Consider the following 15148-nt stretch of genomic DNA (forward strand, 5'->3'; position numbering starts at 1 on the left):
CCCACCTAACGGCGGAATCCAGGGCAGAGCTGGATGTCCCTTTAATTATTGAAGAACTGCAGATGGCAACCAGTTTGTTCCCCAACTCTAAGGCTCCGTGGGACGATGGACTCCCCATTGAAGTTTACAAACAATATGGGGACTGTATACTTCCACACTTGCTGAAGGTGTTTAATGCAGCAAAACAGAATGGTGACCTCCCCCAGTCGATGACCAGAGCAAGTATAGTCCTGATATTAAAACCCAATAAAGATCCACTTGATCCGGGATCGTACCGACCGATCTCTCTTTTACAAAATGACGTGAAGATTCTCGCCAAGGTATTGGCGTTGCGTCTGAATAAAGTCATATCTACCATAATATACTCGGACCAATCCGAGTTTATGCCCTAGAAGTCGACCGCGATAAATTTACGCAGACTTTTTCTCAATATTCAATCCCAGCCAGAATAATAGGGAAGATAGAGCGTTGCTGTCACTAGATGCCCATAAGGCGTTTAATAGCGTTGAGTGGGACTATCTATGGGCAGTGATGAGGAAATTTGGGATTGGGGACGGATACATCAAGTGGGTACAACTACTTTATTCTTCCCTGGTAGCAACTATTAGGGAGGGGGGACGGATCTCCCCACCCTTTAATCTACACAGAGGAACGAGACAGGGCTGCCCCCTGTCTCCCCTCCTATTCGCTTTGGCGATAGAACCCTTAGCGTCCATGATACGTAACAATCCCTCAATACAGGGGTTTCGATATGGAGATGTTCAGGAGAAGGTTATCATGTATGCTGATGACACCATGCTGCTCCTCGGAGATACATCGGCGTCACTGTCAGAGGCAATGGGGGTTATTGGCTGGTTCGGACAGTACTCGGGTCTAGTTATCAATCGGACCAAGTCCTCCCTGCTACTGTTAGACCGCGAACCATCCCCATGCCAAAAGAGCATGCTGGACATCCCGGTATCGACATCCCTTAAGTACTTAGGCATACAAGTCACTCCCCGTGTGTTGGATTATGTTAATTTAAACCTAACCCCGCTTATTAATCGTTGTCGTGATCGAGTCAAAGTATGGAGTAAACTGAAACTATCACAAGTAGGTAGGATCAATCTAATAAAGATGATCCTTATGCCTCAGCTACTCTATGTGCTCCACAATTTCATAATGGTCATTACCTTTATGGCTATCGAAACCTCCTAGAATTAAACTTGAGCAACTACAGCGCCCCAAGGACGATGGCGGCCTGGCGCTACCTAATCCTTGGGTATATTACTTAGCCTCCTAACTGCAGCACATTGCTAGAGTTATACGGCCCAAGCAGGAACTAGAACTGAACTTGCGTGACTCCTCGGCCCAGCTACTCCAATTCACATCTAAGGGTGAAGTTTCAGATGGGTTGGAGGTGCTACAATATAATAAATCCAACAAACTTTTCCCTACTTATGCCCTTATGCAAAAGATTTGGAATAAGGTCAGAATGCTACAGGGAGTGAACGGGTATACTAAATATAGCCCAATTTGGGAGAATAATCATGATACACATATTTAGAGACGGCAAGCTGAGATCCTTTGCGGAACTCAGGGAGGCCTTCCAGTTACCGGCTTCCATGAATTTTTACTACCAGCAACTCAAACATGCGATAGATGCCCAGAGGGGTCCAGATATTTGGACCCTAGAACTCACACCCGTTTTTAATTTCCTTTTTGAAATAACTACCTATAAAGGGTTTATATCGGACTGCTATGCTATGCTTCTGAATTTGGTTCTGAGGGACTCACCATTGAAAGCTATGTCCAAATGGGAACAGGATGTTGGCACATTTGAGGAAGAGCAGTGGGAGGAGGCCCTGCAGGCGGCCCCCCTGTGCTCACTAAACGCTGCTCAAAAACTATCCCAGCTAGATATACTTTCTAGAGTACATTACACACCTGCTAGATTAGTCTGTATGGGGATAGGCACAGACTCCACTTGCACCAGATGCTGTAGAGACCATGGAGATCTTATTCATCTCCTGTGGAGATGTCCCAAACTTCACCTATATTGGAAGAATGTCCTGGACACTATTAATAAGGTCTTCCTAAGATCTAAGATACCCTTAGATCCCAAACCATACCTGCTGGGGATATTAGATGACCTATTGACAGGAGATATCCTTAAGCAAGCTATTGGCAGAGCTTTGTTCCAAGCGCATATGCTAATCTTCAGGCATTGGAAATCTGAGGACCCTCCCACAGTGCAGGAATGGATCAAACAAATGGGGAACACTATACGTTTGGAAAAAATTATCTATCAACACAGGGGAACATCCAAAAAATATGAGAAGCTCTGGGCTCAGTGGTTAGATGTTCCGGGGCTTGCGTAAGTAGATTTGGTGATCGACCGCTTGTTTTAGAGGCTATGACTGTTACACTGCCTTAAACAAATAAAATAAGGTGAACTTCCTAACAATTACTGGATGTATAGGAGTACAGGAAGAGGGATAATGGGGTCAACTGCGTATCACAATACATTCTGTACGAAGTGGGAGAGGGAGGTGTGATGCAATAATTGCTTTCTGCCTGTATGATGGGACCGATACTTTGTACAGTGATATATCTGTTCCGGAACTGTATGTAATAATTTTTGCTGAAATAAGAACCTTTTTGTTTGAGAAAAAAAAAAGAATTGGAATCTGATGAGAACTCCCAGCTGCTCTCATCAGTCATGGAGATGATCTGGAATGCCTCCTCACTAGTATAAAATCTTTTGGACATGACGCTGATGGCTGTGTGACAGGTGGCAGGTGACGGTCACTGATGGGCTGTGCGATGGGTGGCAGGTGACTTCACTGATAGGTGATGACGGTGTGACAGGAAATGGTCATTGATGGGTGACAAGCCACGGACGGTGATGGTCACTGACAGGTGAAAGGCCACGGTCACTGATGGGTGATGGGTGCACCGCTGACGGTCACTGATGGGTGACGGGTGATGGCTGACAGTCACTGATGGGTGACGGGTGATGGCTGCCAGTCACTGATGGGTGATGGCTGATGGTCACTGATGGGGGTTGGGTGACAGGTGACAGGATACGGTCACTGATGGGTGACGGGTGCCTCCGCAATGGTCACTGATGGGTGACGGTCACTGATCGGTGATGGGTGACAGTTGATGGTCACTGATGGGTGACAGGTGACGGTCACTGATGGGTGATGGTGACAGGTGATGGTCACTGATGGGTGACGGTCACTGATGGGTGACCGTGACAGTTGATGGTCACTGATGGGTGACAGCTGACGGTCACTGATGGGTGACGGTGACAGGTGACGGTCACTGATGGGTGCACCACTGACGGTCACTGATGGCAGTCTCTTATTTGACAGGTGCACTTTATGGGGGTGACTATTGGGTGACAGATGACAACCTCTAACAGCAGTGGCATAAAAAGAGATAAAAATAGTGGCGCTAAATTAAAAAATACAGTGAAAGTATATATTGATAAACGTGCATCAAACTATTTTAAAACACCCTGTGACAAGTGCGCAAAAATATAAAAAATCACATTTTACTAAGAAAAAAGTCCATGGGTATTTTCTTCAAATAGTGAAGCTTTATAAAGTGTCTTCTCAATTCTTCCACCACACCAATATGTGAAGTGATTCCTCTCCCTTCAGAGAACACACTTACCAGCTTCCAATGCCTTACATTTTCGTGTTTGGCTAAAGTGCTTTCAACCACACATATAGGGGTTAAGTGAAATTTCAGACTCCAGCCGTGAACATCAATCAGGATCTCTCCACATGTAAATAATAAAGTGCTCCAGATAGTGTGATAATGTAAAACCAGTGTAATTAAAACACTCCAAAAAATCTTCAATCATTAAACTCACATCAAATAAATTATTTAAACGCATATAGTGAAAGCACAGCAGCTCTTCAAACAAAATGTTTTATATTAATTGTCGTTCATTTCTATATATATATATTTATATATATATATATATTTCACATTTCTTTATGGTATATTTCCATACTTATCACTGTTTATAATACACACAGTGTTTTTTACATAATACACCACTTGGAATTTATTTTTATACTTATCACTGTCTGCTTAATAATACACACAGTATTTTTACATAATATACCACTTGGTATTTATTTGTTAGTATTATACATGATATTTTCAAATTATTATGTTTACGTTTACATGGAGGTTATTTCTCCATGTTTACACGTGATTTATATAATTTTCTGGCTTATATAGGGTTAAAATTTGGTTACTATCATGAATTTTCAGAGTACAATTAAAAAGATTAAGTGGCTGATTCATTGCAGTTTTTCTTTTATTCGTTTTTAAATAACGGTATACGTGGCGTTGTATAATTAATATATCATTGCCCGAAGTAAGGGAATTTTTCCCGTAGCCAATATGGCACCTAGATGCTCGTGACTCAGAACGAGGCTTGGTTCCCTATATATGGTGGTGAGTCACTGCGCTGCCCATTCCCCATTGACAACGTCAGATGATGACGAAACGCGTCTGGGAAGGCACGCACTGACGTCACCACACCATTGGAGTAGGAGAACGGGCTCCCCTTTTCTTGTATATGCTGGCCGGCTTATGTATGCGTTGTTTTTTAATAAATGTTTGGAAGATATCACACTATGGCCAGTCTTCTTCTCTTCTGGGCTACCTGGGCTTTCTATTGAGTACGTGGAAACCGGAAGTGGGCCTTAGTGAATGATCCCCTGCCATCCGAACACTGTGATCATCAGCAAGCTTAGAGGCCTTGGCTGGGCTACAGCCATCTGCCTTTTTAAGCTTGCCGTCTGGTAAGCTCAATCAACAGCTATGGTGGTTGGGCATACTGCTTGTATATGCACATTGTGGTGTTATTATTATTTTTCATGTTCCCAATGGACATTTTGTTTTCCCTGATGTTAACCGTTATGGACTTCATTTTTTAGCGCAGCTTCCCCCATTCCTTAGCTCTTCAAACAGCTTATAAAAGCGATGTGTGGTGGTCACAGCGAAACCGAGGTGTGCAGACAAAGAACTCACTCTCACCCACCCCTCAGGCTCAAATCAGATCTTCACTTCCCAAAATATGAAGTGACTATATCCACACAGTCTATGAAATCAAATTATGAAAGATATGTAAAGTGCAATAATGGTGTTCTCTGGATTTAATAAAAATAAAACATGATTGTCCAAATGGAACATGTACAAAACATTTTGAAGGGCTATGACAAGCATAGTGTATCTGTCGTGGAAAAACTCACCATAATCTTTTGCGCTAACAAGTACCAATTTCGTCTAATGGTATAATGCATGTTACCTTTCACTCTATTTCCCACAATAAACAGACATGACCACAGCTTACGTCCTCATCTCAGCACGACTGCCTGCCGAGCAGTGCACTGGCTCTTTTATTCAAAGACAACAAAAGCAATCACAAACAGGAAGTCCTGGCCCCAACAGCTAATCGCTTCCTTCACAGGATATGACCTCACAGGATATGACAACACAGGATATGACAACATAGGATATGACAACACGGGATGGTCCGTTCCTGCTGATGGGAGATTATCTGCAGGTGTACGCCATGGCACCCCAAATATGTTGATCAGGCATACAGGGGTGACACGAGCGCACATCTGCTAAACCGATAATGTCTTTGCAGAGCGAACACATCCCCCCAGACAATCGTTCTGTGCATCGCACAGAATCCCTTCGCTGGCAGACATATCCCCACTCTGCAAACACTTCTCTCCAACCTCAGGAAGTTTTCCACTACCAAACGGATCTCAACCAGCGTCAGTCTGCCCCAGTCAGCTCTTTAAAGCGGGTTGCGGGAGAACTAACACTGGGAGACACTATGACAATACATATTAAAATACATCTTCATAACATTTTCACAACAGTATCCAAGCATTTTTCCCTTGTACATAATAAGGACCCCTCCCATCTCAAATTCTGGGGATAGTGTAGTATATCTTGTAAAATGTTTTATTTCATAAAAATACAGAAAAGGTAACACTCACATTTGTAGTAAGGCAAGTAAAATCTCCACGAGCGTCACCAGCGTCACTTCCGGTTGCGCCTGTAAGCCAATCCCGACGCACATCGTCATGGGTCACGTGACTTCATCAGGGGATAAAGGCTAACAAGTGAGGTATCCATAAATAGGCTAGTAGGGGCAGATTAGTGCCACAGCCATTTTGTTGAGGACCACATGGCACACAAAGGTGTAATTTTCTAGTAGTCTTCCTGTTTACTCAATAAGTCATCCATTTTGCTAGAGCTGAGGCAGCGGCCATTTTCCCAGAGCTAGCCATGGTAATAGTGAACCATGCAAAAGTAATGTCAGATAATGTCTAATAAATGAACAAATACAAGTGTCCCCCAAAATGGGAATAAAATACCGAACTACATAAAAACGATATATATTAAAAAACCATATGTATTAAAAAAGGGGGCCAAAAACATAAAAAACAATACAATGAAGACGGATGCTGGTCAGGATCAGCAGGAAATGACGCAAGGATGCACAATGACAACATAGAGTATGTATACAAATGATCCAAACCTGGAACCAAAAATAGTCATGTGATAGCAGAAAGGATCTAACTCCTAAAGGTGAAATATGATAAGCCCAGAAACAAGAATGTAATAGACAGAGTCAATTAGAATCAAAGCCCAGTGCACAGAAAAGAGAATATATGTATCCAGGGAAAGGCAGAAACTAGAAATCGCTAATGAAACAGTTCAAGTCGAACTCAATGTTGAGTCCTTGCGGTGTAAGTGTCTCCATCATAAAGATCGAGGTGACTTAATGTTCTCACTTTGTGGCTTCCACGCCAATGTCTCTTTTAAGGTTCTATTTCCCAGAATTTGAGATGGGAAGGGTCCTTATTATGTACAAGGAAAATATGCTTGGATATGCTATGCTTAACATAGCCCTTCAAAATGTTTTGTACATGTTCCATTGGGACAATCACGTTTTATTTTTATTAAATCCAGAAAACACCATTATTGCACTTTTACATATCTTTCAAGCACTTTGTGATTTCATAGACTGTGTAGATATAGTCACTTCATATTTTATGTATTTGCACTGGACGTTTTATTTCACTATTGCACTTTAAGAAGTTTTATACAGTGGTCATTGGATTTTTACTGCCATCTTGTGTTCATTTTGAGTAATACACTGATGTAGCTGATACCAGTGTTTGTTTGCCAGCTGGTGTTCAAATTGTACTTGTATTTCACATAGTTCTTGTAGTTTATCACTTAGTTTTCAACAACGCAGCACCATTTACAGCATATCACAATAGCAAATTAATATTCGCTATTGTCTTCCTGATTCTCCTCCCAGCCAATCAGGAAGCAGGTCCTGAGACCTGATTGGCCGAAAGGAGAAGCACACAGCTTCCCCTGTGTCTCCTCCTCCTCTACCTCTGCAGGAGGTTACCCGTGATCGTTCCCTGTTCTGCCTAGTGACACTGACACTGATCACAGTAATCGGGAGCTGTGATCAGTGCCGTGTCACATGTAGCCTCTCCCACCCACAGTTAGAATCACTCCCTAGGACACACTTAACTCCTGCAGCGCCCCCTCCTGGTTAACCCCTTCACTGCCAGTCACATTTACACAGTAATCAATGCATTTTTTATCTCACTGATCGCTGTATATGTGAATGGTCCCAAAATAGTGCCAAAAGTGTCCAATCTGTCCGACATAATGTCGCAGTCATGATAAAAATTGCTGATCACCACCATTACTAGTAAAAAAAAAATTATTAATAAAAATGCCATAAAACTATCCCCTATTTTGTAGACGCTATAACTTTCGCGCAAACCAATCAATAAACGCTTATTGTGATTTTTTATTTTACCAAAAATATGTAGAAGAATACGTACCAGGCCTAAACCGAAGAAAAACAATGTTTTTTTATATATTTTTTGGGGATATTTATTATAGCAAAAAGTAAAAAATAATGCGTCTTTTTCAAAATTGGCGCTCTTTTTTTGTTTATAGCGCAAAAAAACAAAACGCAGAAGTGATCAAAAACCACCAAAAGAAAGCTCTATTTGTGGGGAAAAAGGGACGACAATTTTGTTGGGGAGCCACGTCGCATGACCGCGCAATTGTCAGTTAAAGCGACGCAGTGCCGAATCACAAAAAGTGCTCTGGTCTTTGGCCAGCCAAATGGTCCGGGGCTTAAGTGATTAAATCTGTTTGATTCCTAAAACCTTGCACTTCCACAGTATAAGTATAGGTTTTATTATTTGGGTCATTGGATTCCATCCAAGAGACTGTCACTTCATTAGTAGATATGTTAGATATGACATATCTAATGACTGTCTTTAACTACAGTTGGCAGTAAAAAGACAGAGCAAAAAGCATTATACACATATACAGAGTAGTGATACACAAATTCATCTCAAAACGAGTTTGTAACGATATCACGTACATGAAAAGCTGTAGCTATCTGCCATCTTGTGTGGAAGTAGCCATGACAGTTTGGCTAACCATGTAAGATTACAGAGAAATGTGAACTCCCTCCTCCCTCCTCCCTTGTCTTAGAAATTCAAAGCTTTTTAAGTTCAACAGAAAAGGTTATCTCAACAGAGAAAACAGAACCAGGCTAGGTCAGTAGAAAACATTTGTTGTAAGGGCAGAGCGTTCAGGCCTGTCGTAAAACTTGCACCCTCTCCATTCAGAGACCTAACAGGCCCCGGTTGTAAATTGTCTGAATACACATCCAACTTAAAACCGTGGAATAAATATGAAATTTCAGCATGTGTCATAACTTCTGACTTAGTAATAGCACAGCCATAATATGGACATATTTAGTTTCCTCAGATTATATGGAACGTTTCAAGTCCAGACACCCCTATGTCAGGTCATATGGGAAACCCCTGGGACCACTTATTCCTCCAAAGCAGGCTATACATTATAGATATGGCATGTTTAGACTTGTTTTGAAGGAAATCTCAAGTTGAATAATAATATTGATATTTGGAGTCTGTAAACACTATAGATGCAGATATATGAATATGTATTACAAAATCTACCTGGGACGTGGTCATGATTGTAGACACCTCCCAGCAACCAACCCCTAAACAAGATGACCAGACGATTGGTTACTGGTCACTGTCAACACCCCCTTTGATTTGACAGAAAAGAGGAGATGCCAAGACAATGGGCAGTTCTCCTTTTACCATCCAAGAAGAAACATCTGCCAAGTCGAGAACCGATTACCTAGCTCATCGATCGAACTCTGATCAACCCTCGGACATTAATTGCAAGTATTCTTTCTTCTCAATTCTACCTTATTGCTTTGTGGCTGTATATTGTCTTTATCTTTTTGAAACATGTTTTTTCTGTAAATATTTTATTTGCACCAACTTTGACCTTTTCATAATAAACCCTTATGTTGAAAAGTGTTAACCTTGTCTCTAAAGCTCTTAAAGTGGAGTTCCACCCAAAAGTGGAACTTCCACTCATTAGATTCCTCCCCCCCTCCGGTGACACAGTTGGCACCTTTCAGGGGGGAGGGGGGTACAGATACCTGTATATTACAGGTATCTGTACCCACTTCCGGCGTAGATAGCCGCAGAATCTGCGGGTATTTACGCCACATCCTGTTCCCCCCCCGCTGCCTGCTGGGAAACACACGGGTCCCAGAGGCAGCAGGGACCATTCGTATTGCGCTGCGCGACTCGCGCATGCGCAGTAGGGAACCGGGAAGTGAAGCCGCACGGCTTCACTTCCTGATTCCCTTACCGAAGATGGAGGCGGCAGCACCCGAGGACGGAGAGACGCTTCGGCCTCGGGTGCCGACATCGCGGGCGCCCTGGACAGGTAAGTGTCCATGTTTTAAAAGTCAGCAGCTGCAGTATTTGTAGCTGCTGACTTTTAAAAAATTTTTTTTCGGTGCCGCTCCGCTTTAATGCAAGCTATAAACGAACCTGCCTCTTGAAGGGCGCTACTGTTGTAGAGTAAGACTCTGAGCAGACCTGTTTGTGGTGGCAGTGTGTGTGGCAGACGCTTATTCTAAAATTACAATTAGTATTGCTAAAATTACGAGTCTCCCCCGGCTCGGTCTTTAAACGGGGGTGGTGGCAGTTAAAGGGTTAATTGTGTAATTAGCCCAGTGACAATCACTCTCAGGCTGCTCGCACCTAGATTGTGGTCCCGCAAGCTGGAAAATCTTTGTGCTGGGCGCAGCTGAGAGTGGCATTGTTACGTAAGTGACAGCGTGGTGTGAGGTTGGCTGGTCCTTCGTTGCAAGTTAGCGAGGAGGGCAGGGATCTGACACCCGCGTTCGTCACAGAGTTGAATTGGCAAACTGCAGGTTTTGCAATTCTCTTAAATGTAATGCAGATTTTTTTAGTCTATAGACTAAACAACAGATTCATAATCCTTATTTGCCAATATATAAAAAAATGCCCATTTTCTATCAAACTCTTATTGACAATTAAAGTGTATCTCTACCTAAAATGTTTCATTTTAGTTAATTATATAATAAGAGAATGTTAAAGCCCCTAACATGTTTTACTGCTATCCGGAACTCCATTAGAAAGATTTCCCTTCATTTTCTTTTCTAAGGCCAAACTTTTACCAGACAGTGAGGTAAAATCTGCAACAGAGAAACAGACAGCAATAAAAAGATGACAGTGGTTCTACCTATCCTTTACTTAACCTTAAAGTGATTTTAAAGTCTTGTTTTATTTTCCTATAAAAGTAATAAACATGTTATACTTACCTGCTCTGTTACAGTGAATTTGCACAGAGCAGCCCGGATCCTCCTCTTCTCGGGTCCCTCTTCTGGGATCCTGGCCCCTCCCTCCTGTTAAGTGCCCCCACAGCAAGAAGCTTGCTATGGCGGGACCCAAGCCGAGCCATAGCTCCCTGTGTCTATTCAGACACGGAGCCCAGACCCGGCCACTCCCTCTCTCTCCTGATTGGCAAGCTGACATTGATTGACAGCAGTGGGAGCCAATGGCACCACCGCTGTGTCTCAGCCAATCAGGAGGGAGAATCTCGGATGGCTGAGACACTCGTAGACATTGCTGGACAGAGAGGGTCCTCAGGTAAGTGTTAGGGGGGTTGATGCACACAGAAGGCTTTTTATCTCAATGCATAGAATGCATTGAGAAAATAAACCTTCTGACTTTACAATCCCTTTAAGGGCTCATTTACACTGGTTTCAAACTTTAAAGATAATGTTGTGTCACACTCACCAACAATGCACCCTCACTGTGCCCATTTGCAGCCTCATCAGTGCCAACAATGCAGCCTCACTGTGCCAATCTTCAGCCTCACTGTGCCAATCTGCACCCTCACTGTGCCCATCTACAGCCTTGTCAGTGCCCATCAATGCAGCCTCACTGTGCCCATCAGTGCAGCCTCACTGAGCCATATATGCAGCCTCACTGTGCCCATCTGCAGCCTCATCAGTGCCAACAATGCAGCCTCACTGTGCCCATCTGCAGCCTTACTGTGCTAATCTGCAGCCTCACTGTGCCAATCTGCAGCCTCACTGTGCCCATCTGCAGCCTCGTCAGTGCCCATCAATGCAGCCTCACTGAGCCATCAATGCAGCCTCACTGAGCCATCAATGCAGCCTCACTGTGCCCATCTGCATCCTCATCAGTGCCAACAATGCAGCCTCACTGTGCCCATCTGCAGCCTCATCAGTGCCAACAATGCAGTCTCATCAGTGCCCATCAATGCAGCCTCAGTGAGCCATCAATGCAGCCTCACTGTGCCCATCTGCAGCCTCATTAGTGTCAACAATGCAGACTCACTGTGCCAACAATGCAGGCTCACTGTGCCCATCTGTATCCTCATCAGTGCCCATCTGCAGCCTCACTGTGCCCATCTGTATCCTCATCAGTGCCCATTTGCAGCCTCATCAGTGCCCATCTGCAGCCTCACTGTGCCCATCTGCAGCCTTGCCAGTACCTTGTTACACACAGCGGAGTCTCCCGCTGTGTCATGCAGCTGCAGTGTTCAGTTGACCATCTATTATGGATGAGGAGGCAGGGCTTTGTTACAGTGGACTGCCACCGAACAGTTAAGACTGCAGCTGCATGACACATAGGGAGACACATGCTGTTTGTGATTACTCCAGGCTGAGTGGCAGTGCAGGCTCAGCCGGGAGACTCGCGGGTGGCTGTAAACCCGCCGTCCAATGCGGGAGTATCCCATGAGTCACAGGAGACTTGAAATGTCTGAAATGGGGATGCTATAGTGGAAGGTGAGCAGGAACTGGAGAGGAAGGACTGAGTGGCAGAGGATCAGCAGAGATGGGGGACCGGAGCAGGAGAAGCTAGCAATGTCACACGTGGTGCACAGCATGGAAGCAATATAGTGGGAGGTGAGTGAGGACTAGAGATAGAGTAGCTGGGGATCTGCTGAGTGGGGGCACTACTGGGCTCCTTTAAAACAAATCAAAAATCAACACACACATTTGCCAAGCATCATTAAAGCTTCAAAAAAGCATTATCAAAGCATCACAGAAGCATCACCGAAGCATCAAAAACACATAAAAAAAGCATGTTGTGTGTGAGATTCAAAGCAAGAGCAAGGGCTCTTTCACACTTGTGTTACATTTTAAAGCAGCCTAAATGTGAATTAATGCACCTATAGCATTAATGAGCCTTCAGGATGTGTTGTACAGGTGTTCATGTTGCGTCAGACAACACTTCTCAAACTCCCTGTGTGTTGTTTTTTTTTTTTTTTTTTACAAGGCTAAAATAGGAAATAATCACTTTTGACACTTTCCAACTGCACCATAAACGGGTGCAATTACAGTGCGTTTAAAGTGTGGTTGTGGTACTTTTTAATAGAAGTGGATGGAGGCATTTGCAGAATGTGAACACTTGCTAAACTCTGCAGGCAGTGTCATTTTTGCCTCGCCGCAATGTGAAGCAGCGCTAGCTCTGCAGTGTGAACACCTCCATCTGCTCCCCATTGTAACAAATTTATGTGACATTGATAAGCATTCGGGAAGTGTTAAAAACACGACCCAAATTCCTATTTTTAATGCCTGCGTGTAATGCCCCGTACACACAGTCGGACATTCCGACAACAAAATCCTAGGATTTTTTCCGATGGATGTTGGCTCAAACTTGTCTTGCATACACACGGTCACACAAAGTTGTCAGAAAATCCGATCATTCTGAACGCGGTGACGTAAAACACGTACGTCGGGACTATAAACGGGGCAGTAGCCAATAGCTTTCATCTCTTTATTTATTCTGAGCATGCGTGGCACTTTGTGCGCTGGATTTGTGTACACACGATCGGAATTTTCACAACGGATTTTGTTGTCGGAAAAACAAACAAACAACATTTTCTGTTATAAAACATATCTAATTTATTTATAAATTTAGGCTGGAATGTATTCTGCTACATGTCTTTGGTAAAAAATCCCAATAAGTGTATATTAATTAGTTTGTGTGAAAGTTATTCTTTCTACAAACTGGTATATACATTTGAAAATTGATCTCTTCTGATTTACTGACGGCTCATCTAATTTCTTGAGGTCCCTAAAATACCAGCACAGTACAAATACTCCCCAAATTACCCCTTTTGTAAAGTAGACAGTCTGAGACATTTAGTAAGAGGCATGGCAAGTTTTTTTATGTTTCATTTTTTCTCAGAATTTATTTAAAAATTAAGAAACTGAATACAATTTATTTTATTTTTTTTAACATATGGTCACCAGTGCAGTACAGCATCATCATATGACTTGTGTGGTGGTGATTATGGACACTGACTGGTGACAATATGTTAAAAAAAATAAATAATAATAATTTTTAATGCCATTTTTAAACCCTTTATTTGTTTTTTGTTTTTTTAATAGTAACACTATGCTTCTCTGTGGGGATGATTTTTTTTTTTTGCACTTTGTTTGCTGTAACAATGCTGATTATTGTCACTGCAATGTTTTCAACTGTAATAAATGGGTTACATTTATAACAGCTGTGATTACTGATCTGTGATTGGCTACAGATAATAACATGGTACAGGATGCTGTGATTGGCCCAGGTACCATGTGATACAGTAGCTGTGAGCCAATCACAGCATAAGAAACACAGCTGTTATGAATTCATTCATTCATAACAGCTTTGCTGACATTGTGATCATGTGATCGCATAGTAATCACATGATCACCAGACCGTAGGTAGCGGGATCCACAATCCACTGTGTCTGGGGGACACAGTGCTCATGGGAGCGGTGCTCTACGTGCCCCTAACACAGAGCAGGCTGGATGACATACATATTTGTGATCCAGCCTGCCTGTGCCGCCCGTCCCCAGTAAAAGTACTGTTGGCGACCGGCAAGTGGCTTAGAGACTGCAGATGATACATTAGTGTAAAAAATGGCAAGTACAGTTTTAATGAGGCAAAAATAGGTGAAAATGTGAACAGACAAGACACAGGCATGTACTGTATTTTCCTTCAATCGTTAAATGACTGCAAATAGAAAAAGGAATTCACTTGCAGGGTAATTTTAATAGGCAGAAATGTGCTAGAGACACAGGGTACAAGCAGGTGTTTTCCTAAAAGAATCAAGAGAACACGAAGACGATAAAAGAGTGTGTACTTTACCAGTGGCAGGGTAGTTTTATCCATGGAGATTTAGACCTAACTGGTGTATGACTAACTATTATTTTTACCATGGAGACAGTGGAGTGCAGCAAATCTAAGTGATGGAACGTGAGGTGGTTTAGGTGCACGCTGTTCTTGTATCTCTGCTTTCTTTCAGCGATGCAGAGGCTTGCTGTGAAAAAGTCATCTCCAAGAACAGATGGTCAGCAATAAGGGAATGCTACTTTTTTAGCACCTAAAACATAAAGGACAAGTAAAGTCAAATCTTTTTTGGCTGTACGTCTCCTTTGGATCAGAAGAGTGCAGTTCTTTCTGCACTCCTGTGACCCATTTTCAGACTACAGCAGGCTAAAGCCCAGTGTCAGCTGACGTTGCAGAGCCAGTCCAGGCTCTAAAAAGATTCCAACCATATGATCAGGATCCACCCACAAGCCTGGACTGGCACCTAACTCATCCTCTCAGCGGTCCGCCAAGAGCCTGAGTCAGCCCCCTCCACAGCCAAGCGCTCCAGTGAGCACTGGAGGGGCTCACCTAGGTGG

General features: G+C 43.1%; 1 protein-coding gene across 2 annotated transcripts in view; it reads right to left on the reverse strand.

The window, feature by feature from the left end:
* Nucleotides 1-15148, reverse strand: part of LOC141110735 (receptor-type tyrosine-protein phosphatase H-like) — a 788595-nt gene that overhangs the window by 324377 nt on the left and 449070 nt on the right. The gene's annotated exons all lie outside the window — the stretch shown is intronic.

The sequence above is a fragment of the Aquarana catesbeiana genome, linkage group LG10 (genome assembly GCF_042186555.1).
Source record: "Aquarana catesbeiana isolate 2022-GZ linkage group LG10, ASM4218655v1, whole genome shotgun sequence".
NCBI classification, from domain to species: Eukaryota; Metazoa; Chordata; class Amphibia; order Anura; family Ranidae; genus Aquarana; species Aquarana catesbeiana.